Raw genomic sequence first — 25,291 nt, forward strand, 5'->3', positions numbered from 1 at the left:
GCCACTGGAAAATGAATCAGACGTCGAAAAGACTCAGCAAAAATGTTCTCTAACTTGAAGAAAATTGAAACTTGTGTAGGAACACTAAACTTCGGGACAAAGAAAGACAACGCAGTTTCTGCAGCCATGTGTTGTCCCATCGTTTTTTACCACCATCGTTTAGTCATAGAGATGACATGACAAGAACCTTATTTGAGTCCTCAGGAACTGAGACCTAGGGGAGCCGAAGGCTCCCCCAGGTTAAGTCGGTGGCTTCGCCCATGATGGGACCGGGCCAAGCCCGGTCCCATCATGGGACCGGGCTTGGAGTTGAACAGCCTGTAGTTGAATTTGAAGATTGCTGCTCTTGAGGGATTCCCCCCATTGCGTTGAATAACACATAACGCGTACCATATTATTCATTAACTTGTGCTAGTCCAAAAATTTCAATGTGCTAAGAACGTTACTGTTCAAGCCATTTGCAACTAAAAAATATAAAAGTGTAAAGGGCAGATTGGTACGTTTATTACTGAACAATAAAACTAATCTCTTAGCTATAAAATGCTAGTATTGAGAATTTATAGCTGGCCGTTCAGTGCGTTAAAAATGGAACTAGGCTGGAAATTTTTGTAAAGCTTCCACGACTACACCTCTGATATTCCTTATGTGTTTAAACTTCGGCAACGTATTTATTGTAAATTTATTACTAATATACCGGTTTGATTTTTTACGTAATATTCATTAACTTGTCGTTTGCACTGACTCTATATCCAGCATTGCTTCTTCTTTTACATTTGTCGGTCATTGAACTTAATTTCTTAATTTTAGACAAGTTAGTCTCAGCAGCTTGGTTCTTAAGGTGCATGTTACGTGGGAAGCATGGCATCAAGAATATTGTTACGGGGATGTTGGGAGTATAGACTGGATGTATTTGCAATATATAGACAAGTAGGGTTAGTGTAGTCAAGATGGCTGACCAGCAACAACACGCAGCAGCCAGTGTCTCTCGATCTTCTTCTTCTTCTTTTCTTTCCTCCTATCCTTCCATAACAGGATCCCCGGGTGCTGAAGCGCCGTCTCGGCGCATGTCAGGCGAAGAACTGCGAGCGAAGTATGGCTTCAACCACGACACGTGCACGATGTCAACTGGCATCGTACTTGAGGACGGATCAAACTGTAACGGCGAGATCTCGTAATTGACGTCGTTAACTTGACGTATCTATAGGGCTTCATAAGGCCCTGTGTAGCGAGAGAGAAGCTTCTGGGAGAGACCGACACGACGACATGGTGACCAGAGGAGCACCCAAGCACCTGGGGCGAACTTAACATCGCGATGGCGCCGATCGTACCGCTCTTTTTGTATATCCTGAGATGCCAACGGAGGTGATCGGGCGACTTGACGCGCCATGTGAGCGCGATCGATGACTTCACGAGCGTACTCAGTTGTAACACGTGGCACAGAAGGTAGGATGGTGTCAAATGGCAATGTAGGCTCGCGACCATACAAAAGATAAAAGGGTGAATATCCTGCGGTGTCATGTCTGGACGAGTTATAAGCGAATGTGACGTAGGCCAGCGTGGCGTCCCAGTCGCGGTGATCATTGGAAACGTACATCGACATCATATCTGTGAGTGTTCGATTGAGACGTTCCGTAAGACCGTTAGTTTGTGGGTGGTAGGCGGTGGACAGCTTATGCTCTGTGGCAAAAGAGCGGAGGAGGTCGTCAACAACCCGAGACAAGGACGAGCGGCCGCGGTCAGTAAGTGACTGTCGAGGTGCACCGTGGTGGAGGACGACGTCATGGAGGAGAAAATCTGCGACGTCAGTTGCGCAACTAGTCGGCAACGCCTTGGTTATCGCGTAGCCTGCCGCGTAATCGGTAGCGACGGCGATCCACTTATTCCCTCTAGTCGTCGTCGGAAAAGGACCATGCAGGTCAAGGCCTACGCGATAGAAAAGTTCAGAGGGAACTTCAATTGGATGGAGTCGGCCGACAGGTGGCCGGGGAGGTTTTTTCCGGTGCTGACACAATTCGCAAGTTGCAACATAACGACGCACAGAGCGGTAGAGTCCCGGCCAGAAGAACCGGCGCCGTACGCGGTCGTATGTGCGCAAAACTCCAACGTGTCCCGCGGTTGGTGCATTGTGAAGTTGTTCGAGAACGACGGATCGTACATGATGAGGAAGATCAAGGAGAAACTCAGGGCCCTCAGGGTTGATATTGCGGCGGTACAGGATGCCGTCGTGCAGCACGAACATGCGGCAGGGGCCGTCGGTGCTGCCAGATTGCACTCCGGCGATGATGGCTTGCAAGGACTCGTCGCGATGTTGTTCACCGCGCATGTCGCACATGTCAGTGAAAGCCAACACGCAGGTCTCCGGATCATGTGCAACAGGATCAGGAGGATCCACGGGATGACGAGAGAGGCAGTCAGCATCCTTGTGCAGACGTCCAGACTTGTAGATGACAATAAAAGAAAATTCCTGGAGCCGCAAAGCCCAGCGACCAAGCCGTCCTGTCGGATCCCGGAGGGAAGACAGCCAGCAGAGGGCATGGTGGTCTATAATGACCGAAAACGTGCGGCCGTACAAATATGGCCGGAACTTGGCGACAGCCCACACTAAAGCCAAGCACTCACGCTCGGTGAGGAAGCAATTCCTCTCAGAAGGTGACAGCAGGTGGCTGGCGTAAGCTATCCCGCACTCGGTACCATTCTGCTGCTGGGCGAGAACAGCACCGATGCCGTGGCCGCTGGCGTCAGTGTGGACTTCGGTCGGTGCATATGGATCAAAGTGGGCAAGTATGGGAGGGATGGTCAGAAAGCCGATGAGAGCGGCGAACGCGTGAGCCTGCTCCGGGCCCCATGAGAAAGGCGTGTTCTTCTTTACAAGATCTGTCAAAGGGCGAGCAACGTCGTCGAAGTTTTTGACGAAATGTCGAAAGTAAGAACACAGGCCGACGAAGCAGCGCACGTCAGAAGCAGAACGAGGCACAGGGAAACTGCGAACGGCACGAACTTTATCCCGATCTGGTTGTACACCGGTTGCGTTAACGAGATGTCCCAACACGGCAATCTGACGGCGCCCGAATTGACATTTCGTGGAGTTCAGCTGAACGCCGGCTTTTCGGAAGACCGCAAGAATTGCAGCGAGTCGCGTAAGGTGGCTGCTGAACGTGGGAGAAAAAACAATAACGTCGTCAAGATAGCAAAGACAGGTGGGCCATTTGTAGCCTCGCCGAAGAGAGTCCATCATTCGTTCAAATGTCGCAGGAGCATTGCATAGGCCAAAGGGCATTACTTTGAACTGATATAAACCATCAGGTGTTATGAAGGCAGTCTTCTCGCGGTCCATTTCATCAACAGAAATCTGCCAGTAGCCGTATCGAAGATCAATGGACGAGAAGTATGTAGCTCCGTGCAAGCAGTCCAAGGCGTCATCGATGCGTGATAATGCGTAGACGTCCTTGCGCGTGATCTTGTTTAGATGGCGATAGTCGACGCAAAAACGCCAGGTACCATCCTTTTTCTTCACAAGGACGACTGGCGAAGCTCAAGGACTGGCTGATGGTTCGATGACCCCTTTTTGGAGCATTTTGTCAACTTCTGATTGGATTACTCTACGTTCAGCATGTGATACACGATAGGGACGCCTACGGATAGGATTCATGTCTCCAGTGTTGATACGGTGGTGAACAACAGATGTTTGGCCGAAAGGGCGGTCGCCGAAATCAAAGATGTCGCTGTACGATTCGAGCAGGAGACGGAGGTCCTTGGCCTGAGCAGAGGTGAGGTCAGGTGCAATCATTTTGGCGAAGTCATCCTTGAAAGAACCAGAGCTGTGAGCTGAAATTGGTGTTAATAATCCTCTCTCGGCATCCATACTCTCAATGTCAAATTCGGACGTACTAGAAACGCTGGCCAAGAACATGCCGGCCGGAAGCACTTGAGGGCACAGGCTGAAGTTCAGAAGCGGGAGAACGACATCATTATTTGTAACCGTGATCAGCGTATACGGAACAGCAACGTTTCGGTTCAAAAGCACGTCGACGATGGGGCGAAGCACATATTCACCGTCAGGAATCTGTGGCTGTGCGGTCAAAGCGACGTAAGTGACTGGCTCGGTTGACAGACGCACATCTTGAAGCGAGCACAGGTGCGGTGGTGGCGCGGTGCTTGGAGCATCGGCGAGTTGAGGCAGTTCCAAGGACAACGGTTGCGCAGTCGATGAGAGCATAATGGTTGGATAAAAAGTCCAATCCAAGGATAACGTCGTGAGGGCAGTTGTCGATCACAGCTAAGAGAACAGAAGTAGGGCGGCCGGCTATACTTAAACGTACAGTACACATTCCGAGAACAACCAGCACGCCACCGTCGGCCACACGAAGCACTTGTGCAGCTGCTGGGGTGAGGACCTTCTTTAAACATCTACGTAGGCTAGCACTCATCACAGATATGTGGGCTCCAGTGTCGACGAGTGCTTGGACAGGTACGCGTCTACTTTGACGTCAATTAGACTTCGCTTTGTGGGCACAGACAGAGGATTTCCTGCAGTAGTTGTCAATGCAGCACCACCTCCGAGGGCTGCAGTTCTTAGTTTTCCGAAGGAACGCGGTCGAAAGCCAGAGGGGACGAAAGGCGACGTGGCAGCGGCGAACGGGAAGATGGGCGACATATATGTGGTGAACGGGAGTGGTGTCCACGAGGCGATGGTGAGCGACTGTACCACGTGTTCCCGGCAGAGTGTCGGCACTGTTAGACTCAGCGGAGGGCGAAACACGGCGGGAATTTCCATCAAAACGATTCAGGTTGGTGAGCGTGCGAGCTGCTGAGGGCCACGAGTTGCGATAGTATCGGGCGACATGACGAATACGGCGACAGTTGAAACATATCGGCTGGTCGTCCGCAGTTCTCCACTCAGTCGGGTTGCGATAACGAGGAGAGAAGCGTTGCGGTGGATCAGAGTAGAAGGGGGTTCGTTAGCTCTGGGGTTGGCGACAGCACAGAAAGAACGTAAACCAATGCTTTCAAGTTCCTGGCGAACGATGGCTTGAACTAGAGGAACTGAAAGAGGGGTAGCGTCAGGGCGATGCGAACAAAAAGCTGCGGGCGCCATCGCTTCCAGTTCACGTCGAACGATTCGCACCACGTCCTCTGATGGCGACGCATGCTTCTGTGCGGGCTGATCTTCACACGTCGACGTTGCGGCAGTATTTAGGAGTCTGGCGAATGGTTGCAGGACGCGGCGGCTTTTGGCCTGCTCTAATTGTCGGCACTCTTTGAGGATAGCATCAACTGAAGAACACATGAGCAGATTAAAGGCGTCATCAGCGATTCCCTTCAGCACGTGCCCGACCTTCTCAGCTTCAGTCATGTCGCGATCGGCTTTACGACAAAGCGCCAGCACGTCCTGGATATACGAAACATAGGACTCTGTGGGGCATTGAGCACGGGAGGCGAGTTCCTGCTTTGCGGCAATCTTACGGCCGGCTGGTTGGCCAAACAACTCTTTTAGCTTCTCTTTGCATTGGTGCCAGCTGGTCAGCTCCTCTTCGTGGTTTTCGTACCACAGCTTGGCCGTGCCTCTTAGGTACAACAACACGTTAGCTAGCATAAGCGTAGGGTCCCATCTGTTGACTCCACTCACGCGTTCGTACATGGCCAGCCACTCTTCAACGTCGGTGTGATCGGTCCCACAGAAAGTTCCGGGATCCTTGGCTTGTACAACCACAATCGATGGGGACGACGACGTAGCTCGCGGCGGTGACGTTGACGTTGGAGGCGGCAACGAAGTTGAACCCTCGTGCTCACCGTCAGTCATGGTGGGGACGGTGATGCGACGTCCACTGCGGAGCTCCGTTTCCAGTCTTGGTACCCCGCACCTCTCACCAATATGTTACGGGAATGTTGGGAGTATAGACTGGATGTATTTACAATATATACACAAGTAGGGTTAGTGTAGTCAAGATGGCTGACCAGCAACCACACGCAGCAGCCAGTGTCTCTCGATGTTCTTCTTCTTTTCTTTCCTCCCATCCTTCCGTAACAATATATTCAGCCTGTTTAATTAGAAAGCTTTATATGTATAGTTATTCACAGAAATGCTCACCATGGATGGATCGCATTAGTGCATGTCCTGCCACAAACCGCGAGAGTTTAAGGACAGCGGAACGCGAGTAAACGTTACATTTCTGCGAGCAGCCTGTGATCACAGCCACACTATATATGTTGTCCGCAATTATTTGCGTGTAATATAGTACAGGCTGGCCTCAAGCTGCGGACATAGTCAGCTTCTTCTCAGACGCAGCGTTTCGTTAACCCTCAGTGGTTGATTGATCACGAGGTGCACAATCAAGAAAACGAATTATTTACATCCACCATACTGTTTCAATGGGCAGTTTCGCTTAAAGACCGATCACCGACATTTAGCGGGAATGAATACATCCACCATATTACGCTTGCTGAAACGCTTCTGAAGGTTGATCTGTATAGGCGAAAAAATGGTTCTCATTTTTCTTCTTCTTTCTGGGGTTTTACGTGCCAAAACCAGTTCTGATTATGAGGCACGCCATAGTGGAGGGCTCCGGATTAATTTTGACCATCTGGGGTTTTTTAACGTGCACTACAACGCAAGCACATGGGCGTTTTTGCATTCGCCTCCATCTAAATGCGGCCGCCGGGGCCGGGTTTCGATCCCGCGACCTCATGCTCAGCAGCGCAACGCCTTAGCTGACTGAGCCACCCCGGCGGGTTCTTATTTTTCTGCGACAGTAGATAGTTTCTTCGCTTAATAACAGTCCTGCCAGCTGCGCTCAGGAGGCGGTCGCATGGCGTTAAATTTGTCGCCGATTGACTTGATGTGCAGCGCAGATGGACCTCTTCTGTTCTGAGTGACAAAATGCCAGCGTGTCAGTCGCAACATTGGACCGCTTTAATGTTTAACGTTAGTGTGACAGCAGAGTAATGGGAAATACTGCTAGCGTTCGACAAATGAACTCCATCTACAGAAAGCGAATTTCAGTATATCCGGTTAGCGTCGCTACGTCCCGGACACGCTAAGCGCCGTTAATATGCATCATAGACGCGCAATCGTGAATAAACGAGTTCAGCATGGCGAGTTCATCAAAAAAAAAAAAAAGGAGCATACTGCCGGATGTCATATCGAGCCGCTGCTTGCCAAGCATGAGCGAAGTAGGTGTGTGCAATTTTTCGGCTGCCGCCTCTCTCAACAAAGATATATAGGCGTTTTGCGTTGGAGTTTGAGGTATAGTAGCGGCGCCTGGTGGCGGCGAGAAAAGTTATCTGGGTAGTACCAGCTTGGGTAGTAATGAGCCCTGGCTGTGGCGAAGCTCGTTTCTGGCTCAAGTTTTGCGTTGATTTGCACTTTTTTCTGCCCTGTTGTTAGCGCGAAAAGGCTCGTCACTTCTCACAAAACACGCCGACCACGCTGCGAGCTGGCCGCATCCTAGTTTAACGAAAACGGACTATCCGTGTGCCGTCAGACGTAATGCTGGAAGCAGAAAGAATCGGCGACGCCGATCCAAAAAGACCTAGCTCCGCATCGAAAAAGCGTCACCGTCGGTACTGCTGCGTCGTGGGCTGCCACGAGCAAGAAGGCCTGAATCCCAACATCAGATTCTACCGTTTTCCTTCAAGGCCTCACGCAGCGGAGCGTCGGGCGCGCTGGATAACTTCACTACCCCACTACGAGCAGCACAGGTTCGAGAGTTAAATGCGCTCATCCTTGACCTCAATCCAGCACGTTAAGGCAGCGCAGCAAGGCAGTATTTATTACAGCACATCGATGTTCAAGCGCTGTCATTAAAAGCTACATCAAGCGAGCACCGCACGAGCTCGGCACATAGCACGCTACTGCGAGCTCATATGCATTGCATCAGTTATTTATCAGTTGCTAAAGGGACAGATGGCCGCTACTACACCGCAGGCATTTCCCGTAATTTATTGATTATGGATTGATTATCGATTACATATTGATTGTCTATCGATTGGCCATCGCAGGGTATTGGCCACGTATTTGGGCTAGGCTAAGCACCACCAAGTCATCCCCAGCATTTCCCGGAATTTATTGATTGTTGATCGATTATCGATTAGCTATTGATTTGCTGTCGCAAGTTATTGGCCGCGTATTCGGGCTAGTCTAAGCACTACTAAGTGATCCCCAGCATTTTTCAGAATTTAGAGATTATTAGTGGATTATCGATTAGCTATTGATTGGCTATCGATTGGCTATCGCAAGGTATTGGCCACGTATTTGGGCTAGGCTAAGCACTACCAAGTCATTCCCAGCATTTTCTGGAATTTATTGAATATTGATCGATAATTGATTAGCTAGTGATTGGCTATCGATGTAAGCTGAAGAAGTCTGAAACATGCTTAGCTAAACTGAGTCAGGCTCAGCTTCGCTAGTTCACAGCGGTATGTGCCATTGCGCTTGGACCCTTTCTGCACTACCGCCAGGATTGGCCCATATTTTTTCCGACGTGGCACGGACTAACGGCCAGGTGAAAGCGCTCCGCTGTTAAAATAGTGAGTGTACGGTAAGCGACACTCGCAATACCGCTAAGCACGCTAAACTAAAACAGCCCAATAAAGCTCCCTAAGTATAGTTCTTGTTCTGGCTGTTGAGAAAGCGAATGCGGGTGCCGACGCTTGCCTGACTTGCCTAATCTGGCGCGATCAGGTACTTACAGTCAGAAAAAATTTCCCGCATAAAGCATTATTGAATTAACAGGAAGGTTAACCGATCAATCGGGGAACCTTAGTTATGTGTTTGATTTTCGCGCCCGTGCTGAGCTAGCTGCAATGAACTAGCAGGAAGCAACGGCTTCCAGCCACTCCCTAAGATTGTCGTGTGTCTTACATTCGCCTACTTAAAACAGTGATAATTAACATTTTCTTCATGAATAAGCTATCTCAAATGTTATCGCTCCGTGTCTCCGCGTTTTATTATTATTCGTAAAATCTGCTGCAAAAGAAATTTAATTTTACTATCAGTCACTTGCTTCACGCTCCCTGATCCTCGTTGGCTGACACGGGGCGCTTCATGCGTTGTTTACCATTTCTAAGGCGCCATCAATGTTCTGAACAGTGTTCTGAAGCTAAAGGATCCTCTAATAACAGTACTAGAGCATGATTTAAAACTGGACTGACTGGTGCCAGTACGTGTTGTTGCAGTTCATCAAGAGTTACCGTTGAATAATCACGATGTAGGCATGGGAAAGAAACTGCCACGCCTAATTTCCCTAACCCTAAGGTTCTTTGGCTAGATGAGTACTTGTGCCGTCCGGAACGGCAAAATACATAATTCAAGCCGTCTCTGTATCACGGATGCAGCTTGGCAGTACTCTCAGTGGGCCCGCGATGAGTGGAGCAGGTCTGTCTGCCCAAGTATAATGTAGGTGTCAGGTATTTTTATTAATGTATTTTTATTAGGTAATGTTTATTAATGTAAACGGGTATCAAGTCTAGGTCGTCGGCTCAGCGATGATGCAAGAGACGAGGCAGTATATCCCACTTGGAAAACATCGACTCTATTAAAGACGAGTCTGTCCTGGGCTGCCTAAACGCGAAAAACTTTGTCTGTCTGTCACTCGATTCAACCGCCCGGCCAACACCAACCAAGCTACTAGCACTCGTGGCACGCGGTTATACACGTCAACATTATACAGCGCAAAGGAAACCTCAAGCCTATTTGAGGAAGAATACATGTACACAACCGTGATTCGCAGTGCTCATTTCATTAAGAGTACACATCGAACTGGTTTTTTCGTTAGTAAATGAGAAATCAACGCGTTAGAAAGGGTGTCGAAGAGACGCTACGCGCTAAAAACAAGCCGACTGAAGCCGCGCCTCTGTAGCCGGCTTTAAGCCAACAGTAATAAAAGGTCCCAACAGATGGCGCAAGAGCCGGGCGAACGCGGGACATTTGAATTGAATTCAGCGAAACCTCCATTGCATCCATCATGGCCGCAGTGAGAGGGGAGGGGAAGGGCGTGAGGGGTGGGAGGGGAGAGAAGAGAGGGGGTTACGTATAAGAGAGGGAGTTAGAAGACTATCGTCTTTCGACGTCATTTGCAGCGAAGCAAGCAGATACGCATTTTTACGCATAAAACGTCCAAGGCAACAAACAGAAGTGACCTATTTTTAGGACAGAGAAGTTAGCGAAGAACAGCTAGAATATACGTTAGGGAACGAAGACACTAGATGGGCGGTGCCTTGCCAACTGCCGCTTATCACTCTCCGGTTGCCGCTTCTCGGCAGTTTTTCTCCGAAGCGGCAAAGTTTCGCGTCCGCTGAGCTAATGGGTCCCAGGGCTGAGCGTTATTTCAGCCACTGCCGCCCAAGCAAAGCAAAATATCAGAGCCTTGCATGGGTGTCGTCATAGCGACGCAAACGTGGGGACTTGGAGAGCAAGGCTGCGTCGATGTCCCCGTAACCCGCAGCTCAGTCCGGAGGACAGGACATCGAGGGATTCGAGGCGGGATCTTTTCAATACCAGCAACCTGCACTGCTCTGCCATCACTAGCCTGCCACGCCATCAATGGATGCTGCACTGCCATAAACCTATACGAGTATATCATTTTCCCCTTCTGCAGCACATGTTTTAAGAGCGCAGCTCTAAGGCGCCCGTTCGTGTATGGGCGTCCCTCCTCCTACCTCTGCGTAATCGAGCGAACGAGCACAGCGAAAGATGAAAGAGCGAACACGGAGCATGAGGCGAAAGATGGCAAGAGCAAAGAGAGCGCGAGGAAAAAAGTGGAAGTGGAGGGTGCCCCGAAAGTATGAGGAGGAAAGCGGAAGAGGAGAGTATGGCGACAGGTTGACGAGGCAAGCGGGGTGCCCTACCACATGGAGCGCAAGACATGTTGTGCGGCGACGATCACTACGAGAATGTGCCAGAGTAGCGCGCGTCGTCTGTTCACCGATGACGCCATCGGTAGCGCGCCAAAACAAAGCGCTGCATGAGCGGAGGCCTGTCGGCGGCGGCTAATGTGAATCGCGCCCACGCGTCACCTGCGCGGTGCCTCTGGCGATCTCCCGATTAGTGCGACAGTCGCGTCACACTTCGCTCCATTTGCAACGCGCCACACGATACAGATTGTCCGCGCCAGCCAAATATTGAGAAATGAAAACACGGGTAAAGCGGTGCTGAAATTTCGCATTAGGGAGTACTGTAATCGACGGTGCATTTTTTTTTTCGTATGCTTCACCACACACCGATTACGGCAGGAAGCGGCACCAATGCGAACGGAGCGACCCGTCATGGAGCGTTCGGGGGAGGGGGGAGGATTAAGTAGATGCAACATTATTGGCCACCAACCAATAATTAATAAAACGTCTTTTTATTTAACGTGTCAACGAGATGTTGATTGATTGTAAAAAAATTTATGGGGTTGGCCAATGCAGCAATATCCATATGGAGGTTGTACTACGCCAATTCATGTTCTTGTCTGATGACTTGGCGCAGAATACGCAGTGCGAGCCATGTAGCACGTGTTGTAAAATCACTTCAAATTAGAAGAACCTTGCGGAGAGCCAATACGGACAAATGTGTGTGCGCAAGTGGTTTCAACTTGTGTCACGTGACTCTCGCGCAGGCAACCTGAAGAACAGGCGTGGCCAGGGCGCAGCTGTAAGCCGTGTGATGAAGCCGACATGCGGCACGCCGTTGAGGCAAGCTTACCACTAGCGTGTTTAAACCCTTAGCAGGGGCGTAGCAAGGGGGGGGGGGGGGGGGCTTATGGGGCTTCAGCCTAGAGCACTGCACGGGCTCGGGCTTACCCGAAAGCCCGGGCTGGGCCGGCTAGAACAGTTTTTTCACGGGCTCGGGCCGGGCTCGGGCACGGCGTGTGCCTTTTGACCCGGGCCCGGGTCGGGCTCGGGTTTTTTGACACGGACCCGGGCCGGGCTCGGGCTTTCTGGTGGTGTGCATGTAACGTGCAGCGAGTTATTCTCGGGCCTCTCAACTCTGAAAAACATTATTTTTCGGTCTCGGGCCGGGTTCGGGCCGGTTTCGTGTCGGGCTCGGGCCGGGCTCAGGCCTCAGGTAAAGGGGTGGCGGGCCGGGCCGGGCCGGGCGGGCAACGTAGATTATTTCCGGGCCCGGGCCGGGCCCGGGTCTCGCCATAAAAGTTTTGATCGGGCTCGGGCGGGCCGCCCAACGTAAAAACGGGCCCGGGCAGGGCCCGGGCTGAAAAACTTGGCCCGTGCAGTGCTCTACTTCAGCACCTCGCCGAAATTTTTTCGCCCTGGCATGCACCGCCGACCAAAACTACCACCGACGCTGGGAATCATTCTGGATTTTGTCTACATTGTCTTTTTCACGGTCGAAAAGACATTTCGGCACGAACATTGCGAACTCGGGCTGGATTTCGTGGCACCGCCCTTGCACCTGGGGTCACGTAACGCAAGGAGCCCCATCCGAGCACAACTTTCAGGGGCTTTTCGATAGCGAGCGGGCGCGTTGCGGCATCTCGCAGCGGCCGCGGAATCTAGGGAGCGTATGGATTTCAGTTACGAAACTTTATGGGTATAAAGTTCTCATAAACTTTGACGTGAAAGGTGCACTGACATTTTCAAAGGCGTGCTTTAATTTAAAAGATTTTCAATTCTGGAACTTTAGGTTAATGTTCTTATAAACTTGGGCCAACATGCGCGCACTGGAGCCCTCGTGTTCAAGCCGTTCCAGAAATGGAAGCACGCGCTCGCAATCTTCCACACACACGAAAATACAAAATATCACCGTGACTATCAGCTAGGAGCTCATAATTTTCTCCAAACATTTTCATGAAGCGGGCCCAATGTGATCGATCAGCTGGACCAGGGCAGGCAAAGTAAAATATGAGAAAACGGAAGAAAGTAAACAGCCTATTATTGATGTGTTTTTTTTTTTTGCAGGCGACAATGTCTGGCTCTCCGTGGCCACAGAGACAGTGGCCCTATGGATTGAAGCATAGCCCCCCCCCCCCCCCCCCTTGAAAATACAGTTATTTTCAGAGCGCTTCTTCGCATGCGAGCTGATTGTGGAGATACATATCTGAAGAACCATTTGGAAAGTTGCCCCAGTAATGCCTGGTATTTTAGCCCAGATGCACAAAACCCAATTATAGAAATTTGTGGTGAAATTATCAAAGAAAGCCTAGATGCAAAAGCAGGCTGCTTCTCCATACTTCCTGACAAAACGACGGACATCGCTGGAATCGAACAGTCTACTGTTTGTGCAAGGTACCTAAACAAGTATGACAACGACATCGAGAGAGTGTTTTAAGTTTTTGTGCCGGAATAGATGCCAATCTCTCATTTCGACTGCAGGTTTTATGTAAATGTGTAAATACTGCTGAAGATTCTAGTCACCTTTCTAGTGACCACTGCCAGCGCAGAGAGAATATTTTTAAGAAGAGTTTACTAAAAAAACTACATGCGCACTACAATGTCTGTGGAACGCATGGTTAGGCTGGCGCTTCTATACACCCACAAAGACGTTGACATCAACGTGTCCGAAGTCATTGATCGCTTCGCTCAACTTCGCCGCCGAGAGAAGTTTGTCCTTTAGATAGCGGAGCAGCAAAAATCAATGCAAGTAAAAAGCTCTGTTCCTTCAGGTCCATAAGCTCTTAATTATGAAAACCTATGACTGTTCATTAGCTTTCAAAATAGCGGAAATTTTCCCTGTTTATTCTAGCAGTTAGCATCATGATCAAAATTATGCAAATACGAAAATTACGAGGACATAAATAACCAATTTTGACCGACCTTGCTCATTGAAAGTCTGGCCCATGTGGCGTTTGCCAAAAACACACTCGGATATTGGGTAGTTCAACTTGCCACATGATCTGTGGCTTTTGTTTGTCCTTTTCCTTCTTTTTTAGCTAGCTGCTTTTATTTCTTTTTTGAAATGAAGCAATAGCCTCCTTTAATTTCGGGTGCAGAATAATTGTTGGCGCTGTGGAGGCAGTTAAATTACACATTTCCGTAGTGATTTCTGCATTTTCCCTCTATTAATCTACCCATATGGTGCTGTCGCGACCGCCGCATGGCCCGAGTAAGTATCACGATTTCTGCGATCATAGTTTTGTTCTTGCCTGTGTAGTGAAGAAGAACAGGGAGCAAGCAGTAGTGGGGCGCTCTCATAGATGTAGGGCGTGAGCGCAGATCACGAGCTCTTGGCGCTGAGACCGTTGCTCTCTTGCGACTATACTGGTTTTTCGCCTGCCGCTTGCCGTCAGTAAATCTCCTTATCACCTGGATCATCTTTCTTTCTGTGCGCAAAGTTTACTATCTGTGACTGCGCAACATGTTTTTTGTCTTGTTTGACGCATTTATATACAGTGACGTTTGCTTAAATGCGTAGATTTATTGGAGACTTATACGTATTTTTAAATGTCTCGTTGCGAGGTTTTGTGCCTGCAATTGCAGTGAACTTTGTTACCAGTGACTCTTTCTGGCCCTTTAGCGAGTTGTATCTTCGCATTTGTATATAATGTATATTTTGCAGAATTCCTGCTTTTTATGTACTCTCTGTTGCGACTATAATTTCGGTGCAATTACTCACAATACACGACCGGTAACAGCTGCTCCTGAGCAATACATATATTGCAACGAAGGGCAGCGTCATTGACATTTTCAATGGCGATTACGTATGTACAAAAATGTAAACAAGGTTCTTAATGACAAAGATTCATAAAAATATTTGTCCTCAACTTATTCATTTCCTGGCCTTTACGTTTTTCATATCAGCTGCATGCACTGCTTTGCTGGTTTAGAACAGATATAGTTCTAAAGTTCGTGTGACATTTTCATTGCTTATTAAATAGTAAAAAAAAACGCGGAAGCATTGATATCAGTTATTTCTGCCACAATTTTTGGCGCATACGAATATATTCTTTTGTGAAAACATACATATTTTACTTGACAGTGCAAAGCGTTCAATAATTCGTTTGCAGCATCTATTATACAATGGCATTGGCAATGCAGTTATTATTCATGCATTTGATCCCTCGACAGATTCTGTAATGAGGAGGCCGCGCTGCAACCTGAGCCCCCCCCCCCCCCCCCCCCGAACAATATTTCTGGCCACGCCGCTGGCCCTTAGTGTTCTGACTTTACCACGCAACGGACTATAATTAAAAGCCGTAAAATATACAGTAAAAAGAGATGCCGCACAAAGACGCCACTCACTATACGTCGCCAGCCCGTAGGTTTCGCTCATGACGGCCTCACGTGATTAAGTTGCGTCTCCAGCTTAGTTGTCAATGCCTGGTCAGGCGGTGGCACATCTTCAGTCGAGGACGGACAATCTCACGACCTCGCACGACACGGGACACCTTCGAGGAGCACAGAACACTGTAGCATCCCGCGGAAGCCTTTCATCCGGGACCTGGAAACTGGTGACGCCTGCTTCCGTGCCTGAGACGGCGTTCTCATTCCCGCCAGGCAGCCGCCCGCTGTCTTCTCCTCCAAGACTCACTTCGCTCCCTCCTTGTCACACCATGTCATCCCTTTTGCGCACTCGCTTCGCACTCGTATCGCAATCGTTGACGAACACACATTCAGAGCACTATCCGGCCACTGCTAATTGGGTCGCTCATCCACCTACGTGGCTAATTGCGTAAGTATCTGTAGCTATACATCGCCGTCGTCGTGGTTGTCGCCGACATCATCGTGCCCGAGCCTTGTTGCGCGTGGGCCAGTTGCCACGTGCTCCACGCCGGCGTCTTCTTTCTCTTTGTTGTCTCACCACTTCTTAATGCGTTAGCATTCTTTGGGTAATTCACGCACTTTCAGGAGACTATCTCTGCATGCATGCTTGTATCTAATATTTTTCCCGACTAGCCGGATTTTTATGTAGTTCGTATAGTCGAATGGGCTTCTGCGCTTAGGGAACAGGGTTCCGAACCAACCATCAGACCAACTTGAGTCGGTGAGCATATGTGCCGCTCGTCAAAGAACCTCTTTCGCAACGACATGGGTCACTTTAGACGCGGGACCACTGTTATAAGAAAGTCTTTGGCGCTGAATTGTCACTCGGTCTGTACTGGTTGCCAATGAATTTGTTTGACGCTAACTTGAGTAGGTTATGTAGGAACGCTAACGTGAACAGTGGATAGGAGCCAACCGTAGACAAAGAAGAGGACGGACGCGCCAGCAGGCAGTGGTGCGAGGAACGCGCGAGCTACGGCTGGGCGCCCTTGGGCGCGGCCGGCCGGGACTGGAGCTGTGGCCGTGGACCGTTTTCCCACAGTTGGTATGTGCAACTGGGAATGTGCGGCTCTACCGTGACGAAAAAGATGCGTTAAATTTCTACGATGCTGAGTGGAATCTAACCCACGCCAAAAAGGTTCCTCAAGGACAGTAACCCGACGCGTTAGCAGACTGCGCCACAAAATGCATTGGGTATGCACCGCTTTTCAATTAACGCCTTTCCCGCCTACGCTCTAACGAGCAGCGCCATGAATGCAATGTGTATGTGGCGCTCTTCAATGAATCTCTAGCCAACTTGTGCCACTGAGCATGTGCCACTGAGTGTGCGACAATCGATGGAAGAATTCTCAACGTTCGCAGGCACCAGCGCACGACGCTTCTCGTCTCGCACGCCATGCGTGCACTTCTCGGCAATGCTACTAGGTAGCGTAGCGTGTCCAGAAAGAAGAGAGAGAGAGGAGCCATGTTGCCGCATGTCGCGTTTCTCAGCGTTCGCACGCCACCGCGCGCCATGCACTGCGGAAGCCGTGCGGAGGCCACACGCCGGCTGTGCTATAGATGTTATTCGGTAAGTGCGAAAGATAAGTCCCGTTGCAGAACCCGCCTCATACATAACTCATTTCGAATGAAGATATGTTCTGTGGCTTTATTGATTCAATGCTAACGCATGACCATCGCCGGTCATCGCGAGATGGGTTCTGCTGCAAGTTCTTTTACTGTACACGCGCACTTACTTCACCCCAGTAGCCATTGGCACAACTGCTGAATGTCGCTGAACTGAGGAAGTAGAATTCTCTGGAATAGTTATTCGCAATACCGATACTGTTATTATGCTCTAAGCGCGCGAAGATGCTGCTGAGAGGCAACTCCCGGAACAGAGCACGCGCAGTACCACATCCCAAGTGTATTCAAGCTTCTAAAAAAATTTAATTATGGGGTTTTACGTGCCAAAACCAGTTCTGATTACGAGGCACGCCGTAGTGGGGGACTCCGGAAATTTAGACCACCTGGGGTTCTTTAACGTGCACCTAAATCTAAGTACACGGGTGTTTTCGCATTTCGCCCCCATCGAAATGCGGCCGCCGTGGCCGGGATTCGATCCCGCGACCTCGTGCTCAGCAGCCCAACACCATAGCCACTGAGCAACCACGGCGGGTTATTCAAGCTTCTAAAATGCAGGGTCAAACGAGGTTAACTGGACGCCGGTTACAGTGGCCTTGTTTACCACTGTTTCTGCTTTAAGATCTGACAGAGAATCAACCAATAATTCTCTAATTGATTGTGTGGAAAGTTACAATAGCCTAACTTTACCTTAGTATAGGGTTCGAGCGCCAGAATCAAATCCACTTCCTGGAGCACAATATCGCAATTGCGACAAAAATAAAGAGCACGTTCCCATTAACATGCTTCTCGACGTCATGCCACAGGCATCACAGACCGCGTACATATATAGCGTTAATGTCTCATCATCGTTCGTTCTTTAAATATGTGCAAAGAAGACACCCATATTTCGTCGCTCTGTTCGCAACGCTATCGATAAATACAAGCACTACAAATATTTGAGTTCTGTGAGCAATTATTAGGCACATGTAAATTTTCTAGAAGCAGCCACGTCGACTTACCTTCGCAGTCGTGTCGAGAGTGTCCCCAAATGTATGCGACGGCAAAGAGGTGTCTCACTGTTTCGCAGTTACGGCTGTCTAAATGTGCCACCGTTGGCGTTCAACAATCGTTGAGCGTCAAAACGGGCAAAGAGTGGCCAGGCATTGTTGGCCGGTGCCTCTGTAAACACTTTATGTGTGTGTCTTTAATCTTGTCTTTCTTTGCCGGACATCATTGTCGTAAGTGATAAGCGCGTTGTAAAAGGGCAGTACTCTCATGCGCTCGAAGTGAGCCTCTCCTTTTAGTCTTCCCAGAAAGGGAATCGAACGTCTGATAGGAAATCACTGCTGTGATTACGGACACTATAATTCGTGGAGTGGTCAATACGACTGCTGAGGACGGACGCATCGTTGCGAATCCATTCTGAAGGCCTTTTCTCATAGTGAGAATCCATCGCAGCGGCGGCCTTGCGGACAGCAGGAGAGCGCTTCGCTGTGGCTAATGCGACGAAGACGGCAGAAAAACGGTTACAGTGGAATTATAAGTAGAATAGCGTTATAACTAGAGATGTCATACAACCATATGAAGCAAACAAGCAATGAAGATAGGGGAAGCATAGGGAAAATGAACTGCTACACTCATTTGAAATAACAAGGTCGTCAACTTTTGCAGTATCGGTTCCACGACGTGGCATATCGCGTATCAATGGCGGAATTCATAAAGCCAGCTTACGAACACAATTTGGCGTAAGACAAATCTAATGAAAATAACGTATTCAAAAAGCTGAAAAAGTTCGTAAGATCAGAAAGCTGACGATATCCGCCGCTGCAAAGTAGAGCGTTGTAGTCGACAAAATGTGTGTATGTTATGGTAGCACAGGTGCGAAATTCCGCACTCGATCCTGAGAAAGCGCGCCGACGTAAGAAGAAAATTTCTCGATGATGAAGCAGCATTGTTAGGAACATAATTATGTCGATCTCCGTCCCTCGAGTCTTCGCTGGTAAACGATGGAAGGTCTTGGGCAGTTGCCCAGAATTGTAAAATACTGAAAGTTGGGCGAGTTGCTAGATATTGTGTGTCAGTGCCTGTGTGTTCCTTTGCCTTGTGTCCTCGTTTCTTGTGTGTGCGCTGCGGTTTCAAAATGAATTGGCTAGAAGCCACAACCGAAAGCCGGAGATGGCGCATGTTTTAATCTTAGAGGCGCGCTTTGATTGGTCATTTCAAATTTATTTGAGAAGTTTTAGTGCAAAATTGTGTTTAGCGGGCGCTTCTGTGCGAGACATTCACATTCGTGCATTGCTGCGAGCTTATGCTTATTGTCTGGCAGGCTGTGTTTCTTTGTGTGCGCAGTAGTATGACTTTTCATACTCGTCGTGACACTCTAGGGGTTAGTAGCAGATAACAAATCAAGGACACTTAGGTATCGCTACGTGGATAAATACCAAAGCGTTGCGACGTCTCTCTGATGGCGCCTCGCTCGCGTACTTGCGTGGACGTCCAAAGGAGCCGGACGCAGACACTGACTGAGAAGTCGAAGGTTCGTCCGTCGGAGCGCACTACAGAACTCACCGAAATTACCTCACCGAGTGGCAGTGTCGCGAAGCGCGGCGCCATACAAAGACCGATCATACAATTGTCGCTTCCCGGCAACTGCAGCTTATGCAACCGGAATCATTACTGAGAAACGCTTGCGGCGAACGCTATTCGCGAATGCAAGCTTTCTGGTTCTTATTTATTTACCCCGCACGGCCGGCACCGCCACTGCCGTTGTTGATGATGATTATGATTTAATGGCCTCCCCTTTGAAACAGGGCGGTGACAAAGAGTCACCTAACATGCGTCATTTAATCAGGTATACTACAAATGTTGCTTATCTAGCATTTTTGTATACATTTCATTAATATTTAATTTGTCTCAATATGTAGCTTGTACCTCTACCTATGACTAAGAGATAAAATCAGGTCATATCAATTTCTTCTCTGCTTTCTTTTCCACCAATACTCTAAACGTATCTTGCTCATCTCGATTGCTGACCGGTTGATGTTTCCGTCCACTTTAAACCCAAGCGCTTCTGGAAGGTGTACATTACCTACTGTACTCACTGGGTTAATCCCTTAACAATCCGTTAGGATGTGTGTATGCGCGGAGGCGAGCGCCATCTGGTAGCGCTTCAGGGAACCCGGCGCGTACGTGGCACGCGTCTCCCGTTGATCTGATGTGACCACGTGGCCTTTTGCACCATCTCTGCGGACGCTGCCGGATTTTCCTCTTCATGAACCAAAAGTCGGCTGTCTCTCGATAACAACCGTCAAGTTTGTCATGGATGTGTTCCGAGCACTTCCATAATATTTGTTTCCTAAGGCACGAGAGTGCCAATGTTCGAGATCTCCGCGAGCTCAGGAGTGGGCAACATGAGTGATGCAACTTCAGATGAAGGAGCTTATGGTGTCAAGACATAAAATTCAACACTGGGCACGCCTCTAATTTCATTGCTCCCTCTCTGTTTGCTCTTGGGTTATCATCGCATGGGAGTTACCTGACGGGCAGCCGAAAAAGGAGGAGTCACGGGGTAAAACCGTCGGTGCATTCTTTAATTTGTTTATCGTTGTGCATAGCTTGTCCTGGTAATGTACGTCGTGCATTGCCAGTGCAAGCAAGGTGTAGAAAAATATATTTTAATGTATTCGAAAGAAATAATAGGGCTGGCGTGAGCATGCGCCACGTCCGCACTGTTCGCATTCAACGGTGCAAAGACAGATATTGTCTGAAAGAGCAGACAAGCCCTTGACGCACCCCCAAAAAGGCGTGGCTAGTGGCCTGCGCCGATTGAGTAGACAGAGAACGGGACAGTCATGGTATTGCGATATTGAGATATTGCGTTGATAGCAATAAGTCGCACTATTCCGTAACATTATCTAGTTTTCTGCGTGAGAGAGGAGAAAGGTGCTTGCACAGTGTGCGCTCGTTTTGACATACGTGGTTTTATCTCGACATTTCATTATCTGCTGCTTTCGTGCATCCCGCGCGGTCTTTGTTCACTGACTACCTTTGAGTAAACTCATGCGAACGAGAAACCCAGGGCATCCTGCAATGCACCCTTCGTTTAAGCTGGTCCACGAATGGCAATCCTGCTTATGGTACGAAACAGGCCGTCACTGCGATGACATGTCAAAAAATAAATAGCGAATAAAATCACGTACCACCATCGATTAGGAAAATCATATAGACTGCTTGAACTAGCCTGATGCCATGAAATAAAATATAACTCATGACAAGAACGAATCTTCGTAGCATGAATAGTGTTGCAGTTGGTCGTGTTAAAGGAAAGCATACGAATATTCTTCTGAGTGAATAACACATTTGAATGAACAACACCTGTAGGGTTAGTTTAGGCTACTCGATTCTAATGAATTAGAAAGATCCACATGGCCACGAGGCATTGTGTGATGGGTCTTAGGATTAGCGATCTGGTATATAAAATCTGACGTAACGCCAGCCTTTATTGGTCCACACCGTGAACCCGCCGTTATGTTAAAAAGAACTACGCCGAATAAAGTACCACCTCATATCACGGCGACTTGTACCCAACACATGGCTGACGAAACGACGGATGCCGCACTGCCACCCCACGGAGCGCGTACCAGCGCATTGTCGCCACCTCAAGGCTCCTTCAACTACCGAGGGACACGTATCGCATCATCGTCATGCCGAGGGACGGCCTGAATGTGACCAAGTTAGTCAAATACCTTTCGAGCAAGCTCTGGCCATGGCAGCGGCCCTGGCTCCAGCCGAAATCGAACACGACACCATTTGTCCGAACGGTACTCAAAACATCTATGTGGTGTGTACTCCTCACGAGAAGAATGCGTGCGCCTACGTTAACGCACAGTAAGTCCGGCTAGGCGAAATCACGTACCGGATCTCTGTGCACCCGGCTCCCCCCGACGACACGTGCACAGGTGTCATACGGTGTCTCGACGTAGATATCAACGAGGCCCAACTCCGAGCAAGAATCGCGAACCGCCGCAACCCAGGAGCCATCGAGGCCAAAAGAATCAAGAACACCACGGTTGTAGTGTATTGTTCAAGGGTATGAAGGTGCCCAGTTATGTGTCTTGCATTGCGAGAATGTTTGGCTGCATGCTATACAGGAGGCACACGGAGGTTTGCTACGGCTGCGGAGGTTTAGGACATCGTGCCGATGTTTGCCCTAATCCAAACGGCAAGTGGTGCCACACGTGAGGACAGAAAGTGTTGGCTATGTGGAGGTCCACATCCGACTGCGGACAGAGTATGCAAAGACACATTTCAAGTCCGCTACATCGTCAGAAGGAGAAGACGCCAATGCCACCGGCGCGCCGAGAAGACGCAGGTGGCCAGAGGAATGCAGTCACTCCAGCGTCTCTACCAGCGTCGTCATCACTGAAGAGGCCGCTCGGGGACGCCATCTGCGCAGCGGCGCAACGCCAAGCGGAGCCGCTCCCGTTCCAGATGGCGCTCGGCGTCTCGAACGAGATTCCAGGAGGTGCTCACCTGGGAGGATCGAGACGCAAAGACGCCCAAATCTCAGAAAGGTAACGCGGTCGGTATCGTCAGAGCATGGTGCACAGCGTGAAATTGAACTACTACGTCAGGAGATTGCTAGCCTCAAAGAAGAGCTACGCAAGCAGAAAGTAACGCAGGTCATTCCCTGCAGGGTCGAGGGCGCGAAAGCGGCGGATATCGCTGTGCAGGAAAGCACGCATGAGCCCAAAGTCGAGGTCAGCAAAGCCAAACGTAAGACCCCACCTCCACATGAGGACGAGAGCGACTCGGAGATGCCCGGGGGCGTATTTCCAATTGCTAGTAGATACAGCGCTCGACCGCTGGTGCCACGCTGAGCCGCTCGCACGTACCATGTTTCTAGCCGCCGCCGTTGGAACGGAGGAGGCGTTGACGGAGAAAACGCTGGGCTGGTGGTGACTAGCCTGCTGTTGGGATCGGTGGTATTATAAACGCGTCACTGTTTTGATGATCCAAATATAATCTCACTATCAGGGAGGGAGCAGTCTACCTGACTGAAGCAGTATTTTTTTTATTTGGGGTGTTGCTACGCTGCGCTCCGAAACACCCCAACGACCGCCCCTTCGCGTCGGCGCCCGGCACCACGGCTGCCGCCGTGGCACCGGGGTTCAACCGACCGCGCTGGCAAACAGAGAGGAAAATAAAGAAAAAGCGTGATATTAAGAAAAAAAATTCATGCGAACCATATGATTGCGTTCGAGCGCCCTCGGCAAAAGAAACCACCTAGAAAGGCGGTATGCGCGAGCGGCGCAGCGTGGCGCCAGCGGTCGAACGCTGTATCTACTAGCAATTGCAGTGTTGCCGCCCGAGGCGGAACGTTCGCAGAACAAAATGCTTGAAGAGTTACTTAGGATTTTCAAGGAAAATCAAGCAAGCATTACCCACTTTCCCAGCGCATGGGAGCCGTTGAGAGTAAAGTAGGAGCTATCGAGAATAGCGTAGTAGCACTTGACAACAAGATGGCGATTAAGGCCAAGTCAAAGGTTCGTACATAAGCTGCAGATAATGATGATATTGGGACGGCCCCGAAGGGTCACCAAAACGGAAACTAGCAAAATGGCGGGCAATCAAAATGATCTAGTGGAATTGCGCTAGCTGTCAAAAGCGCAAGACTTCGCTGCAACAGTACATTACAACTCAGGCCTAGAGACCGCAAGTAATTTTGCTACAGGAAACACTGTGTGTTACACCCACCCTCGCTGGTTACAAATCGGTGGCGGCAAGGGGGGAGTCCAAGAGAGGTATAGCTACGCTAGTGAGCAAAAAGCTCGCATACGTTAAACATAGCATTCAGCCAGGTCGTGGCAGAATGGAGGCGCTTCTCGTTGAGGTTATCCCCAACAGCTGGCTTAAACAAAGCGTGTTCATCCTCAATCTTTACAGCCCATGCCGACGAATCTAACCTAGCCGCCCCTTCTATATATAGGATGCAACGCCGGCTCCTCCTCTGTTGTTGCAACTAGGTCTCAACGGCTCCCCCTCCGACGTCATGCCAGATGGCGCGGTGAGCGGCGCTGCCAGCTGCGGCGGTTGCTAGGCAATTACTCAGCTCGCGGTGCGGCGGCATACTATACAGGAGGCTCAGCGAAACGGTGAGGATACGGTAAATGTAGCTCTCGCTACAAAAGTCCCTAAACGATTCTGTCCCTGGGCACCTAAGAGCTGCGCTCGGCAAGGTCGCGGCGTCTCCACGATTGCCATGACAAGACGCGTTAATTTCAGCAATGCGCGTCGCGCACAGTATTTTCTTGCTTGATGAAATTTTGTTTAACATTGCGTACATCACAGTACACTTAGATTTTCACTGACGTTTCCAAAACAGCGGAAGTCACGGGACCCGCTATGCGAGCTGTGCCACGCCCCCGCTATACATACTAGCAACTGTAAAGTCGCGCGCCGGGATGCAGATGTTCGGAAAGCGGTGAGAGTGACAAAGGAGGAAGGCGCGCGTTGAGCAGCAGGTGGGTGGAGCTAAAGAGAGGGCAGAGATGACGTAGTGGTGGAGAGATCGAGGAAGAGTGTGGACCAAGCAGTAGTTGAGGTGGAGCTGAAGAGAGAGAGAAGTGATGACGTAACCATGACGTGCAGGGTTCTCCTGAGCTGAAGAGAGCGTATGCGGCGGCGGCGTCATTCTGCCGTGACCATGGCTAGGACGAAGCAGCAGCTTTCTCCCTTAGAAGAGGCGCGGTGCAACGGCGTCGTGATGCTACTCGGGAGCGGCGTTAACGACTCCGCGCAGATCCGGAATTTCGAGCAACGGCTGCTGAAGCAGAGACGGAGGAGAGATCCAGAGTTTACAGAGAGAGAAGCTGCGTCTCGGTAACACTACGAAGACGCTCACCGTGAAGATAGACAAATCGATATTAAGGCAAAGTTAAACCTAAGGAAAAGCAAAAGTAAAAGCTAAGTAAATTGAAAAGTTAAAGCTAAGTAAAAATTCAAGTTAACGCTAAGTATAAGCCAAGTTATAGGTAAATAAAAGCCAAGATAAAGTTAAGTAAAAGCTCGTATATTCCACTAGCTCCGCTGTTTCATCAGTCTTCGGGACGTTGTCTGTGAAGCTAACAAATTTACTTTTTAATTCCCCGCAGAGCGGGCCGCCGCCACTGCCGCGGGTGCGTGGAGGCGAGTGCTATCTAGATGATGTTGCAAGCAACCGAGCTGGGCTCGCTACTCCCACTAAGACAGACCTCAAAAGGCAGCTGGAAAAGTGGATTGTGTTTGAGTTCCCGCTTAAGAGAATTATCTTTGCTCATATATTCAAATTACAATTTGACGCTATCATGTCTGTAGGTTGTGTGTAAGTCGTACTTTACAAATTTTCTCATGCATTTTACTCAGAAATTCAATTATTTCAGTGACGCTTCTACGCCACGCGGAGGGCAGGCGTGGTTCGGGATGCGTGGTTCAGGGTGGTTTTTCTCTA

The 25,291-nt window shown here is 49.6% G+C and overlaps 1 protein-coding gene across 1 annotated transcript in view; it reads right to left on the reverse strand.

Moving 5' to 3' along the window:
- The window catches only part of LOC119445637 (sulfotransferase 1C2-like), a 47,457-nt gene extending 29,527 nt beyond the window's left edge, over window positions 1–17,930 (reverse strand). The window contains exon 1 of the mRNA XM_049663478.1: window positions 17,823–17,930. The gene's annotated coding sequence lies outside the window, so the exon portion shown is untranslated. The remainder of the gene's footprint in view (window positions 1–17,822) is intronic.
- Between the last annotated feature and the right edge of the window lie 7,361 nt (window positions 17,931–25,291).

Source organism: Dermacentor silvarum, chromosome 3 (genome assembly GCF_013339745.2).
Source record: "Dermacentor silvarum isolate Dsil-2018 chromosome 3, BIME_Dsil_1.4, whole genome shotgun sequence".
In the NCBI taxonomy this organism is placed as follows: Eukaryota; Metazoa; Arthropoda; class Arachnida; order Ixodida; family Ixodidae; genus Dermacentor; species Dermacentor silvarum.